Source organism: Phyllostomus hastatus, unplaced genomic scaffold (genome assembly GCF_019186645.2).
Source record: "Phyllostomus hastatus isolate PE091 unplaced genomic scaffold, TTU_PhHast_1.1 phas_contig_34, whole genome shotgun sequence".
Taxonomy (NCBI): Eukaryota; Metazoa; Chordata; class Mammalia; order Chiroptera; family Phyllostomidae; genus Phyllostomus; species Phyllostomus hastatus.
This window is the reverse complement of record NW_025333857.1, coordinates 10,449,942-10,462,649: the sequence shown is the minus strand read 5'-3', so window position 1 is coordinate 10,462,649 and position 12,708 is coordinate 10,449,942. Positions and strand designations below refer to the sequence as shown.

The 12,708-nt window shown below is 38.6% G+C and overlaps 2 pseudogenes; both read left to right on the top strand.

Annotated features, from left to right (window-relative positions):
• Positions 1–1,866: 1,866 nt before the first annotated feature.
• Positions 1,867–2,438, top strand: LOC123819944 (annotated as a pseudogene).
• A 9,292-nt stretch (positions 2,439–11,730) lies between these two features.
• On the top strand, positions 11,731–12,494 carry LOC123819860 (annotated as a pseudogene).
• The last annotated feature ends 214 nt before the right edge of the window (positions 12,495–12,708 follow it).

Below are 12,708 nucleotides of genomic sequence, written 5' to 3'. Positions count from 1 at the left end.
AGGAAACACAAAACGCATGCCAGATCAGCGCCACGGACCTATGGTGACCTGAGGGCTCCTTGGAGGACTTTCCTTCCATACCTCACTGGATCTCACAGTGATATTGTGAGAGTTGGCCTAGACTTTGCTCACTCACGAGCTGCCGTCGACCGTCTTGTGGATGTTGCCTAGGCTGGAGTCTCGGTATGATGTGGGCTTTAAAATTAAATGCAAATAGTTGTGTAATTTAGTGCTCCTAAAGTTATTCAACAAATTATGTCAAATGCTAAACAGGTGAAATGTTGACAATATATAAACATATATATAGCAGCTGGTGAAGTTAAAAATTATTTTTGGTATGAATCAGTATTAAAAGTTAAATATAAATATTAAGAAAACAATATTAAGCCCTGGCTGGCATAGCTCAGTGGATTGAGCGTGGGCTGTGAACCAGGCATCGCAGGTTCGATTCTGAGTCAGGGCACATACCTGGGTTGCAAGCCACGGCCCCCAGCAATCGCACATTGATGTTTCTCTCTCTCTCTTTCTCCCTCCCTTCCCTCTCTAAAAATAAATAAATAAAATCTTAAAAAAAAAGAAAATAATTTTAAATTCCTGTTAAAGGTGAGATTATATGGTATTTTTCTCACCTTTAACAGGAATCTAATCAACTAAACAAACAAACAAACAAACAAACAAACAAGCAAAATATAACCAAAGACACTGAAATTGAGAATAGGTTGACAGTGACCAGCGGGTAGAGGGGAGTGAATTTCAGGAGAAAAAGGTGAAGGGTTTGCAGGAACAAGTATAAAGGACACATGGGCAATAGAAGGGGGTGGTTGGAAACAGGAGGAAGGTGGGAGGGCTGAGGGAGTGATCTGAGGGGGGAAAAGGCAGAAATTGGTACTTGAACAACGATGAGAATTAAAAAAAGATAATGATTATTACAATTTATAGAAAAGAGAAAATAATTTTAAAATAGTGTTTAGTGGTTTTTAATGATATAAAATTATATCTATACATGGGTATTATTTTAAAGTGTTACATAAATTTATATTGGAATATGTAATTGAATATATTGCTATTAATATAAATTAATAAATTACTTTGAAATTTGCTATACAAGGCCCTGGCTGGTGTGGCTTAATGGGTTGAGTGCTGGCCTTTGAACCAAAGGGTCTCTGGTTCAATTCCCAGTCAGGACATATGCCTGGGATGTGGGCCAGAGCCCCAGTAGGGGTCATGAAAGAGGCAACCACACATGTATTTTTCTCTACCTCTCTTTCTCCTTCCCTTCCCCTCTCTCTAAAAATAAATAAAATCTTTAAAGTATTTGCTGTATAAAATTAAAGTTACATTAAACTAATTAAATAAACAAATATCAATTACATTGACATTTTAACTACATTAAATTAAATGACAATAGCTTCTAAATGTACCTTGAAGCATACAATTTATATTTATTCATTCTTAATGCTACACTGAATAAAATGAGTTCAGTTTACACTTTCCTCTTTTATTTATAAAACACAGGTATAAATGCAGTACATTACTATTTACATTCAATATACAATATATATGCAATATATATCTGTGTTTATAGTTTTCTTGGGGGCTTCAATTAGAAAAACATCTGAAAGTCTTTGTGGACAGGGGGCAATAGTGAAAAAAATGTGGTTGAGAAATATTGATCAAAATGCATGTAGAAAGTACATAAAGGAAAGCAAAAGCAGAAGTGGAAAGGAAAGGAAACATTCAGAAATTGAAAAGTCCTATGTTCCCTATATAAGACACCGGCACAAAGTTGGACCTTACAGAGCCTAGAGAGCAAGATTCAGACAGTCCCCCAGCTCAGCCAGGCCAGCAGCATCTGCAAGGTCCCCAATGGCCCTGCCCTTTTCCTTCCTGGTGGCCCTGGTGGCTCTCAGCTGCAACTCCATCTGCTCTCTGGGCTGTGACCTGCCTCACACCCACAGCCTGGAGCTCCTGGGACAAATGAGAAGGATCACCCTCTTTCTTCTGCCTGAAGGACAGAAAGGACTTTGGGTTCCCCCTGGAGGCGTTCAGTGGCAACCAGTTCCAGAAGGCTCAAGCCACTTCTGCCATCCATGAGATGATCATGCAGACCTTCCACCTCTTCAGCTGCGTGCCCCAAGCAGCAAACACAGAGGGCGTGTTTGCTGCTTGGGACAAGACCCTCCTAGACCAACTCTGCAATGGACTTGATCAGCAGCTGAGGGACCTGGCTGCCTGTCTGACGCAGGAGGTGGGGCTGGAAGAGGCTCCCCTGATGAGTGAGGACTCCATCTGGGGCTGTGAGGAAATACTTCGAGAGAATCACTCTCTACCTGCAGGAGAAGCAGCACAGCCCTTGTGCCTGGGAGATTGTCAGAGCAGAAATCAGAAGATCCTTGTCTTTATCAGCAAACTTGGAGGAGGAGGAGATTGTGCAGTAAGGAGGGACACCTGGCTCAGCATGGACATGATTCTCCCTCCCTAATAATATCACACTTCCTCCTGTTCTGCCAGGTCAAACTTCCTTTGTTTCTGCTCTGATCGTCTCATGAATGGAATCGATTTGTTAAAAGTTTCCGGGAATAGTAAGTCAAATCCTGTTCAGCCTTACAGGCACCAGTGGCTCACAGAGGCCTATGCTGATGTTTTATTACATATGTATGTGTGTATGTATGCATGTATTATTTATTTATTTATTTATTTATTTATTTATTTATTTATTCACTCATTCATTAATTTAAAAGTTCAATTATTTATGTATTTGGAAAGTTTGACTTTTTGGCTCATGTAATGTTCAGCACGTGCCCCTTTATATTGTGTTATTATAATAAAATATAATCTTTATGTTTAGTCAATTTATAATTATCTGTGTGCATTAAATTTTTTACAGTAGGAAACTTTTTGTATTGACTTATCCCAAAGAGAAACAGCAAGCCAGATTGTGCAACTTGATTAAAACATAGATGGCACAATTCATTTACCCATCACATTATATTCAAACTAGAAGTGCCTACTGACTTCCTCTAAGCCAGGTTGTGTGGTGCCCTCAGGATATAGAGGTGATTGTAACAAACACAGTTACTGTTCTCATGTATTTTTGATTTTTTGGTGGGAAAGAATCCTAAACACAATTAATTAAAATTACTATCAGTTATGTTAAATGGCATATTGAAGGAAGAAAAAACAAGTGAATTCTCTCACCAGCAGCTACAGTGGAGAATGCCAGGGCATACAATTTGAAGCAGTTGGTCTGCTCTACAGGTGACTGGTAGACATCTAAGGGCAAATGTCCACTGTTAGCTGGGTATGCGAGTTTGCAATCTACAAGGAATGCCATGGAGGCATTCCAGAATACATGCCCATATCACACAAGTTTCCCTCCTCTCCAGGTGGAAATCCCAAGAGCATGCTTGCCATTCATTCTCTTTACCTCTCCACCCAGCCACACAACTGCTTTTGTTCAGTCATGGTTTCAGCATCGTTGTCTCAGTATCAAGTTTTCCCTAAAGAGCAGAATGTCACAAGTAGAAAGCAAAAGTAACATTTCTAGGTTTTGCAGAAACATCTGCAAGAGAGGCTTTCCTTAACGTCTGTGGACTGTGATGTAACAGACCCTGTAGCTAAAAGGAAACAGAAAGCAAGATGCAGTTTGTGGGTGGGCAAACAAAACTCCTCTCAGGGAAGACCGCCCCCTGGTCTCCCAGTGCAACAGGGGTAGCCACCAGCAGGAGGGCAGGCTTCTGTTGTGGACAGAAGTCCTGCCACTTCCTGCAGAAGTCCCTTGACACTACTACAGAAAGGCTACTTCTTGGCAACAATGGATTCTAATGCTGTCACTAGCCCGTTTCCTTACTCTTTGTATTACAGACAGTCTCCAGCTTCAGGCAGGGCATGGACACTTTGGGATTGGGCAGTGAAAGGGAAAGAGAGAGATGTGTTTTCTGGCTACCCCTACTCTACAGACCCAAGGCTCCCTATGATTCACCTCTTCCACATGCTATGGGACCCTGGGGAGTAGGTTCAGCTGCCAGACCAGGAATGGAACTAATGGTAATCAGGAAATCTGATTAAACATTAATGAAACAACCCTCAATAATGTAATTTTTGTTTATAGATTTATTCCTATCATCAGACATCAGCTATTATTAAATAGAACAATATTTTTATTGTGACGTTGATTAACGATCTTGGCATCTCTTTCATGCAGTAGAAAAGCTCTGCCTAGGTGCCAGAAGAACTTTTCATATAAGCTAAAGAATGTGAATGGATAGTATTGTTATCTGAGACCTGGTGACACTTTATTTTTTCCCATGTATCAATTTTGAGATAGTTTTAAGGAAATTTTACAATCAATGCATTATTTTCATGGTGGTATTTCACCAGGATATATGTGTGAATTGCTAAGGTAGCAAGAAGAGCCTGCAACTGTGGAGGCTTCTCGTATCTCTTCCTATGCAACACTCTCCTCATCTGGATTTGTTGTTCTTGAAGTTGGGGTTGCCTAGGCCCTTGGTAAATTTCAACAGATTTTTGTGTTTTGCTGTCTTGTCCTGTCATCAGCTGTAGGGAAGTACATAAAAATTTAGGAAATAGACAGTTCTTAGAAACAATTGGTTTCTTAGACTGTATTAGTCAGCATTTTCCAAAATTAGGCTAGAAGTTCAAAATCCTTGAAAGAGTTTTATTTCAAGTTCAAAGGCAGTCTGTTGGCAGAATTTCTTATTATCCTCGGAGGTGAGCCTTTTTCTGCTAAAGCAGAAATAGCTAATAGGATGAAGCCCACCCATATAATGAAGGGTAGTCTACTTAAAGTCTACGAACTTAAAAGTTCAATGCCTATAATTTCTTGTTAAACTTACTTCCACAGAAACATCTAGATTTATGTTTGTTCAAAAATCTGTGTGCTGTGTACTAGCTATGTTGACACATAAAATGAATAATCATACTACTCCTCCCTCATTGATCTTCTGATACTTTTCAAATATTCTTTCTCCTCCATTCTTTGATGGATGCTTATGTATTTCATACATTTTACTTAGTTTTCCTTATTTTGTTGGTCTGTGGGTGACAGAATCCCTAGGCAGGTTCCATCCAGCCACTGTGCCTGCCTAGGAAGTCTCTGTGGCCATGTCCTGTTTTCTATGAAGAACTTAAAAATTTGTATACATTTGAAAGTAACCAACATTTCTTTTGTAGGTTAGCTGTTTCCTCTGAACCTCCAATGTTACTCTGAGCCTTCTCTCTCTTTTTAAGATCTTACTGTCAATTTGCCATTCCATCAAGATTGCATTGTGGCCCATGGGATGAAATAAATTTTACATGGATTTCCACTTAGATTGCTAACTAATCATCTAAAACTGTTTAATAAAAACTTCTTTTTACCATATTAATATCAGATGTATCCTTTATCTTAAATCTAATCAATATAGATAATATAATTTCAGAGATTATGAGCTTCAATAATTTGTTTCCTGATTTCTCTTTTTATCACACTGTATTTAGTATCAATACTATAGTCTCCCTTCATTTTCTAGATGAGATAGATATGCCAAGAATTTTTATGTTCTTTCTCATTATTTGCATTCTTCCTGATTAAGTTGATATTTCATCTATAATGTAGTCAGCATCAATTTCATGAAAATCATACGCTTTTTGGGGTCACACAGATAAGCACATTGCATTGAGTATAATAGCCTGGGACAATTACTTCACAAGGTTGAAAAGGAATCAGAATTAAGGAATTTAACTCCCACATAGCCAAAGTAAAGGACATGAAAAATTAATAAAATAAAACAAAACAATAGCATGTATCAATAAAAAGAAGACAAGGGAATTTAATTTTGGGATCAAAGTGTATTTTAAAACTTAATAGAATTCTAACATGTGAAACATTTCAATTGCCTATTTTACAAGCCCACCTAGTGGCCCTGCTGTTGTATACCCACATGGACCTGCATGAATGAGTCCTGAAGGAAGGGAAACATCCCAGGAACTCATTCACTAAAACTGTCAGACTTTGCTGTGAATGAAACTGTAAACAAAACTTAGTCCTTGGTTCTAAAGAGCTTATTTACCATACACAGTCTGGTAAGTACCTCACAAAATACACAAACCCACAGGGCTGAGGGAGCCTGGCTCTCTATGTAAAGATGGCAAAAATGTCACCAGATTCAAGGCCAAATTTCATTTCTAATATAGAGAAGAGCAATATTTATATAATTAAAAGTATATGTGAGTATGTTCATGTGTGTGCGTACAGTCAAACCTCAGTTCTCGAATGTCTTCCATCTTGAACAGTTTGGTTCTCATCCCAGTTATTCACAGAAAAAAAATGTCTCAATTGTTGAACAGAACTTGGATTTTTGACCCAACAACCCTCTCATACTGATTCTATTTATACACCTACATACACTTCCTTTTTTATTTTTTTATTTTTTCATTTTAATCATTGTTCAAATACAGTTTTCTCCTTTTTACTCCCAATCCAGTCCCCCCTCCCACCCTCCCCACTTCCCTCCCATTACCACCCTCCCCTTAGTTTATGACCATGTGTCTTTTAAGTTTGTTCCTGTGAACCATTCCCACTGTCCCCTTAAATTCCCTCTTCTCTCCCCTCTGGTCACTGACAGCCTGTCCCCTATTTCAGTGTCTTTGGTTATATTTTGCTTGTTTCTTTGTTTTGTTATTTAGGTTCCTGTTAAAGGTGAGATCATATGGTATTTGTCTTTCACTGCCTGGCTTGTTTCTCATAGCATAATGTTTTCCAGCTCCATCCAAGCTGTTGCAAAGGGTAGGAGCTCCTTCTTTCTTTCTGCTGCATAGAATTCCATTGTGTAAATGTACCATAGTTTTTTGATCCATTCATTTACTGATGGGCATCTTGGATGCTTCCAGCATCTAGCTATTGTAAATTGTGCTGCTATGAACATTGGGATGCATAGGTTCTTTTGAATTGGTGTTTTAGTATTCTTAGGATAGAGTCCCAGCAGTGGAATTGCAGGGTCAAAAGGCAGATCCATTTTTAGTTTTCTGAGGAAGTTCCATACTTCTTTCCATAGTGGTTGTACCAGTCTGCAGTCCCACCAACAGTGCACTAGGGACCCCTTTTCTCCAAACCTCTCCAACACTTGTTGTTTGTTGCTTTGTTTATGATGGCCATTCTGACTGGTGTGAAGTGGTATCTCACTGTGGTTTTAATTTGCATCTCTCTGATAGCTAGCGATATTGAACATCGTTTGATGTGTCTTTGGATTTTCTGTATGTCCTCCTTGGAGAAGTGTCTGTTCAAGTCCTTTGCCCACTTTGTAATTGGATTCCTTGTCTTCTTAGAGTGCAGTCATGTAAGTTCTTTATATATTTTGGAGATTAAACCCTTGTCTGAGGTGTCATTGGCAAATATGTTTTCCCATACAGTTGGTTCTCTTTTAATTTTGATACTGTTTTCTTTAGCTGTGCAGAAGCTTTTAATTTTGATGAGGTCCCATTTGTTTATTCTTTCCTTTATGTCCCTTGCCCTAGGTGACACGTCAGTAAAAATGTTTCTTCGTGAAATATCTGAGATTTTCCTACCTACGTTCTCCTCTAGGACTTTAATGGTGTCACGTTTTATATTTAAGTCTTTTATCCACTTTGAATTTATTTTTGTATATGGTGTAAGTTGGTACTCAAGTTTCATTTTTTTGCACGTGGCTGTCCAGTTCTCCCAACACCATTTGTTGAAGAGGCTATTTTTATTCCATTTTATGTTGCTGCCTCCTTTGTCAAATATTAATTGACCATAGAGACTTGGGCTTATTTCTGGGCTCTCTGTTCTGTTCCATTGGTCTATGTGCCTGTTTTTATACCAGTACCAGGCTGTTTTGATTACAGTGGCCTTGTAGTATAGTTTAGTGTCGGGTGTTGTGATCCCTCCTACTTTACTCTTCTTTCTCAAAATTGCAGGAGCTATTTGGGGTCGTTTATAGTTCCATATAAATTTTTGAAGTGTTTGTTTTATGTCTGTGAAATATGCCATTGGTACTTTAATAGGAATTGCATTGAATGTGTAAATTGCTTTGGGTAGTATGGACATTTTGATGATATTAATTCTTCCAATCCATGAATATGGTATATGTTTCCGTTTGTTTGTGTCTTCCTTGATTTCTTTACTCAGCGTTATGTAGTTTTCTGAATACAGGTCTTTTACCTCTTTGGTTAGGTTTATTCCTAGATATTTTATTTTTCTTTTTGCTATTTCAAATGGGATTTTTTCCTTGATGTCTGTTTCTGCTGTTTCATTGTTGGTGTACAGAAATGCCTTTGATTTCTGGATATTGACTTTGTATCCCGCTGTTTTGCCAAATTCATTTATTAGGTGAAGCAGTTTTTTGGTAGAGTCTATAGGATTTTCTATGTATACTATCATGTCATCTGCAAACAGTGACAGTTTTGTTTCCTCCTTTCCAATTTGAATGCCTTTTATTTCTTTTTCTTGTCTGATTGCTGTGGCTAAATCTTCCAGTACTATATTGAATAGAAGTGGTGAGAGTGGACAGCCTTGTCTTGTTCCTGATCTTAGTGGAAAAGATTTTATAATTTGGCCACTGAGTATGATGTTGGCTGTAGGTCTCTCATATATGGCCTTTATTATGTTGAGGAATACTCCCTCTATTCCCACTTTGCCGAGTGTTTTTATCATGAATGGGTGCTGTACCTTATCAAATGCTTTTTCTGCATCAATTGATATGACCATGTGGTTTTTGTCTTTGCTTTTGTTTATGTGATGTATTACATTTACTGACTTGCGAATATTGAACCATCCTTGCATCCCTGGAATGAATCCCACTTGGTCATGGTGTATGATCTTTTTAATGTATTGTTGGATGTGGTTTACCAGTATTTTGTTGAGGATTTTAGCGTCAATGTTCATCAGTAATATTGGCCTGAAGTTTTCTTTCTTTGTTGTGTTTTTATTTGGTTTTGGAATTAGGATGATGTTGGCCTCATAAAAAGAGTTTGGGAGACTCCCATCTTTTTTGGATTTTTTTGGAATAGTCTGTGAAGGATAGGGGTTAGCTCTTCCTTAAATGCTTTGTAGAATTCTCCTGTGAAACCATCTGGTCCCGGGCTTTTGTGTGTTGGGAGTTTTTTGATTACTGTTTCAATTTCTTTTGTTGTTATGGGTCTGTTCAGGCTTTCTGCTTCTTTTCCATTGAGTTTTGGAAGATTATATTTTTCTAGAAAGTTCTCCATTCACCTAGGTTCTCAAATTTCTTGGCATACAGCTCTTTGTAGTAATTTCTTACAATCTTTTGTATTTCTGTGGTATCTGTTGTAATCTCTCCTCTTTCATTTCTGATTGTGTTTATTTGGGTCTTCTCTTTTTTTTCTTGATGAGTCTGCTTAAAGGCTTGTCGATTTTGTTTATCTTTTCAAAGAACCAGCTCTTGGATTCATTGATCCTTAGAATTGTGCTTTTAGTCTCTATGTCATTTAATTCTGCTCTGATCTTGGTTATTTCCTTCTGCTTGCTGTGGGCTGTCTTTGTTGTTGTTCCTCGAGTTCTTGTAGGTGTAGGGTTAGGTTGTTTGTTTGGAATGTTTCTAACCTTTTTAGGTGGGCCTGTATCGCTATGAACTTCCCTCTCAGGACTGCCTTGGCTGTGTCCTATAAGTTTTGGGTTGTTGTGAGTTCGTTTTCATTTGTTTCCAGAAACCTTTTGATTTCTTCCCTAATGTCATTCTTGACCCATTCATTGTTTAATAGCATGGTATTTAATCTCCATGATTTTGAGTGTTTTTGGTTTTTTTCCTTGGGGTTGGTTTCTAGCTTCAGTCCCTTGTGATCCGAGAAAATGCTTGGTATTTCAATTTTCTTGAAATTGTTGAGGCTTGTTTTGTGTCCTAAAATGTGGTCTATGTTTGAGAATGTTCCGTGTACATTTGAAAAGAATGTATATTTAGCTTCTTTGGTACTTTACTGATATATACAGTAAAGTCCATTTCATCAAGGGTATTGTTCAATGACACAATATCTTTGTTGATATTTTGTTTAGAAGATCTGTCCATTTTTGATAGTGGGGTGTTAAAATCTCCCACTATAAATGTGTTGCTGTCCATATCTTTCTTGAAGTCCTCTAAGATTTTCTTTATGTGTTTCGGTGCTCCTATGTTGGGTGCATATATATTTACAATATTTATGTCTTCTTGATGGATTCTTCCCTTGAGTATTATGAAGTAACCTTCTGGGTCTCTCTTTATGGACCTTTTCTGAAAGTCTATTTTGTCTGATATGAGTCTTGCTACCCCGGTTTTTTTTTTCCTGTCCATTTGCTTGGAAGATTTGTTTCCAGCCCTTCACTTTCAGCCTGTGTATGTCTTTTATCCTGAGGTGGGTCTCTTGTAGACAGCAGATATGTGGGTCATTTTTTCTTATCCAATCAGCTATTCTATGTCTTTTGATTGGAACATTTAATCCATTTACGGTTAAGGTTATTATTGATAGGTACTTATTCATTGTCTTTTATGTACGTGTGTTCCTCTCTCTCTCTCTCTCTTTTCCCTCCCTTCCTTAACGCAGTCCTTTTAGAATCTCTTGCAGAGCTGGTTTGGTCAAGGTGTATTCTTTTAGACTGCTTTTGTCTGAGAAGCTTCTTATTTGGCCTTCTATCTTGATCGAGAGCCTTACTGGATACAGTAGCCTTGGTTGCAGACCTCTGGTTTTCATTACCTGGAGTATTTCTTGCCATTCTCTTCTGGCTTGAAGTGTTTCCATTGAGAAGTCAGCTGTTAGCCTTATTGGGGCTCCCTTGCATGTTACTTCCTTCTTCTCCCTTGCTGCCTTTAAGATTCTCTCTTTGTCTTGAAATTTTGTCATTTTAATTATGATTTGCCTTGGGGTGGGTCTCTTTGGGTTCCTCTTGATTGGGACTCTCTGTGTTTCCTGGATTTGTGTGACTTTTTTCTCTCATCAAATTAGGGAAGTTCTCCTTCATTACTTGTTCAACTAGGTTTTCGATCCCTTGCTCTTCTTCTTCTCCTTCTGGTATCCCTATTATACGGATATTATTACATTTCATATTGTCTTGCATTTCTCTTAATCCCTCTTCATTCTTTCTGAGCCTCTTTTCCTTTTCTTGCTCTTTCTGGATGCTGTTTTCTACTTTGTCCTCCAGCTTGCTAATCCGATCTTCTGCTTCATCAATCCTGCTTTTCATTTCCTTCTACTGTGTTCTTCAGTTCAGAAATTGTATTCTTCATTTCCTCTTGACCTTTGTTGAGAGTTTCTATTTCCTTTTTCATGTTTATATAGTTTGCAGTGAGATTGATGTAGTTTCCCTCTAATTTCTGAAAGCTCATTGTGAGTTCATTGAACTTCCTGGTAATCATTGTTTTGAACTCACTCTGTGATAGTTGAGTTGCCTCTATTTCATTTAGCATTTTTCCTGAGGCTTCCTTGTTTTCCTTCAATTGGGGGTTGTTTCTTTGTTTTCTCATTGTTCGTGGGTTTCTTCTTTTTTCTTCTTGTTTGTAATTTGATCTGTTCTGATTCCCTGTAATTATGGTGTGAACTTCAGTGGTAGAATATTTATGAGATTCAGTGGTGCAATCTCCTTCGCATACACTTCTAACTTTAGGGCAACATCATTTGTCATTTGACTGATGGGTATCCATTTGGACTAACACATCTGAAGTTAATGGGAAGATTAAAATCCCAAAGTTAATAGCATAGATTAATGACATCATCTCAGACCACATGAAGAACTCACAAATGAAAACAAAAAAGGAAGTAAAAGTATAAAGAAATGTTTCGATCATGAAAATTGTGTTTAAGAAAGAGGCCATGCTTAGAAAGAAAGTCCATCAGAGAACATTGGGTAAGGTTATACATCAGACACCCAGGTCTGCCATGCCAGCAGCCCTCTCCTTTGTCCATGGCTCTCCTGCTCTCTACTCATGATACTGGTGGTGGCCAGCTATGGCTCTGGTAGAGCTCTGGGCTGCGACCTACCTCTGAACCATGTCCCAGTTATCAGGGAGAACTTGGAGCTTCTGGGCCAAATGAGGAGAATCTCCCCCTTCTTCTCTCTGAGGGACAGAAAGGACCTCAGATTCCCCTAGACAATGGTAAATGGCAGCCAGGTCCAGGAGGCCCAGGCCATCTCTGTTCTCCTCGGGATGCTCCAGCACATCTCCGACCTCTTGCTCACAGAGCACGCTTCTGCAGCCTGGAATACCACCCTCCTGAACCAGCTGTGCATGGGACTCTATCAGCAGCTGGAAGACCTGGAGTCCTGTTTGGTGCAGGAGATGGGAGAGGGAGGAACTGCCCCTCCAATTTAGGGCCATATACTGGCCACAAGGAGGTACTTTGAGGGCATTTGTCTCACCTGAAAGAGAAGAAATATAGTGACTGTGCCCGGGAAAGTTGTTTGAATGCAAATCATGAGATTCTTGACTTCAATAACAACCATGCAAGAATGCTTAAGAAATAACAATGGGCCCTTGGGGTCACCTTGATACAATGCACATATGACTTAGGTCATGTCAAAAAGCTCTAATTTTGAGTTTAGTCCCAGAATTCATTGGATTTAATTCATTAAATCATCTGTCCATACTGTTGGGCAAGAGGATGTTAAACAATTCAGATCCTGGTTAATCAGTCTCTAAGAGGTGACTGCCTTAGTGCTTGCTGCTTGTTTATCTATTTATCTATTATTTATTTAATCTATTC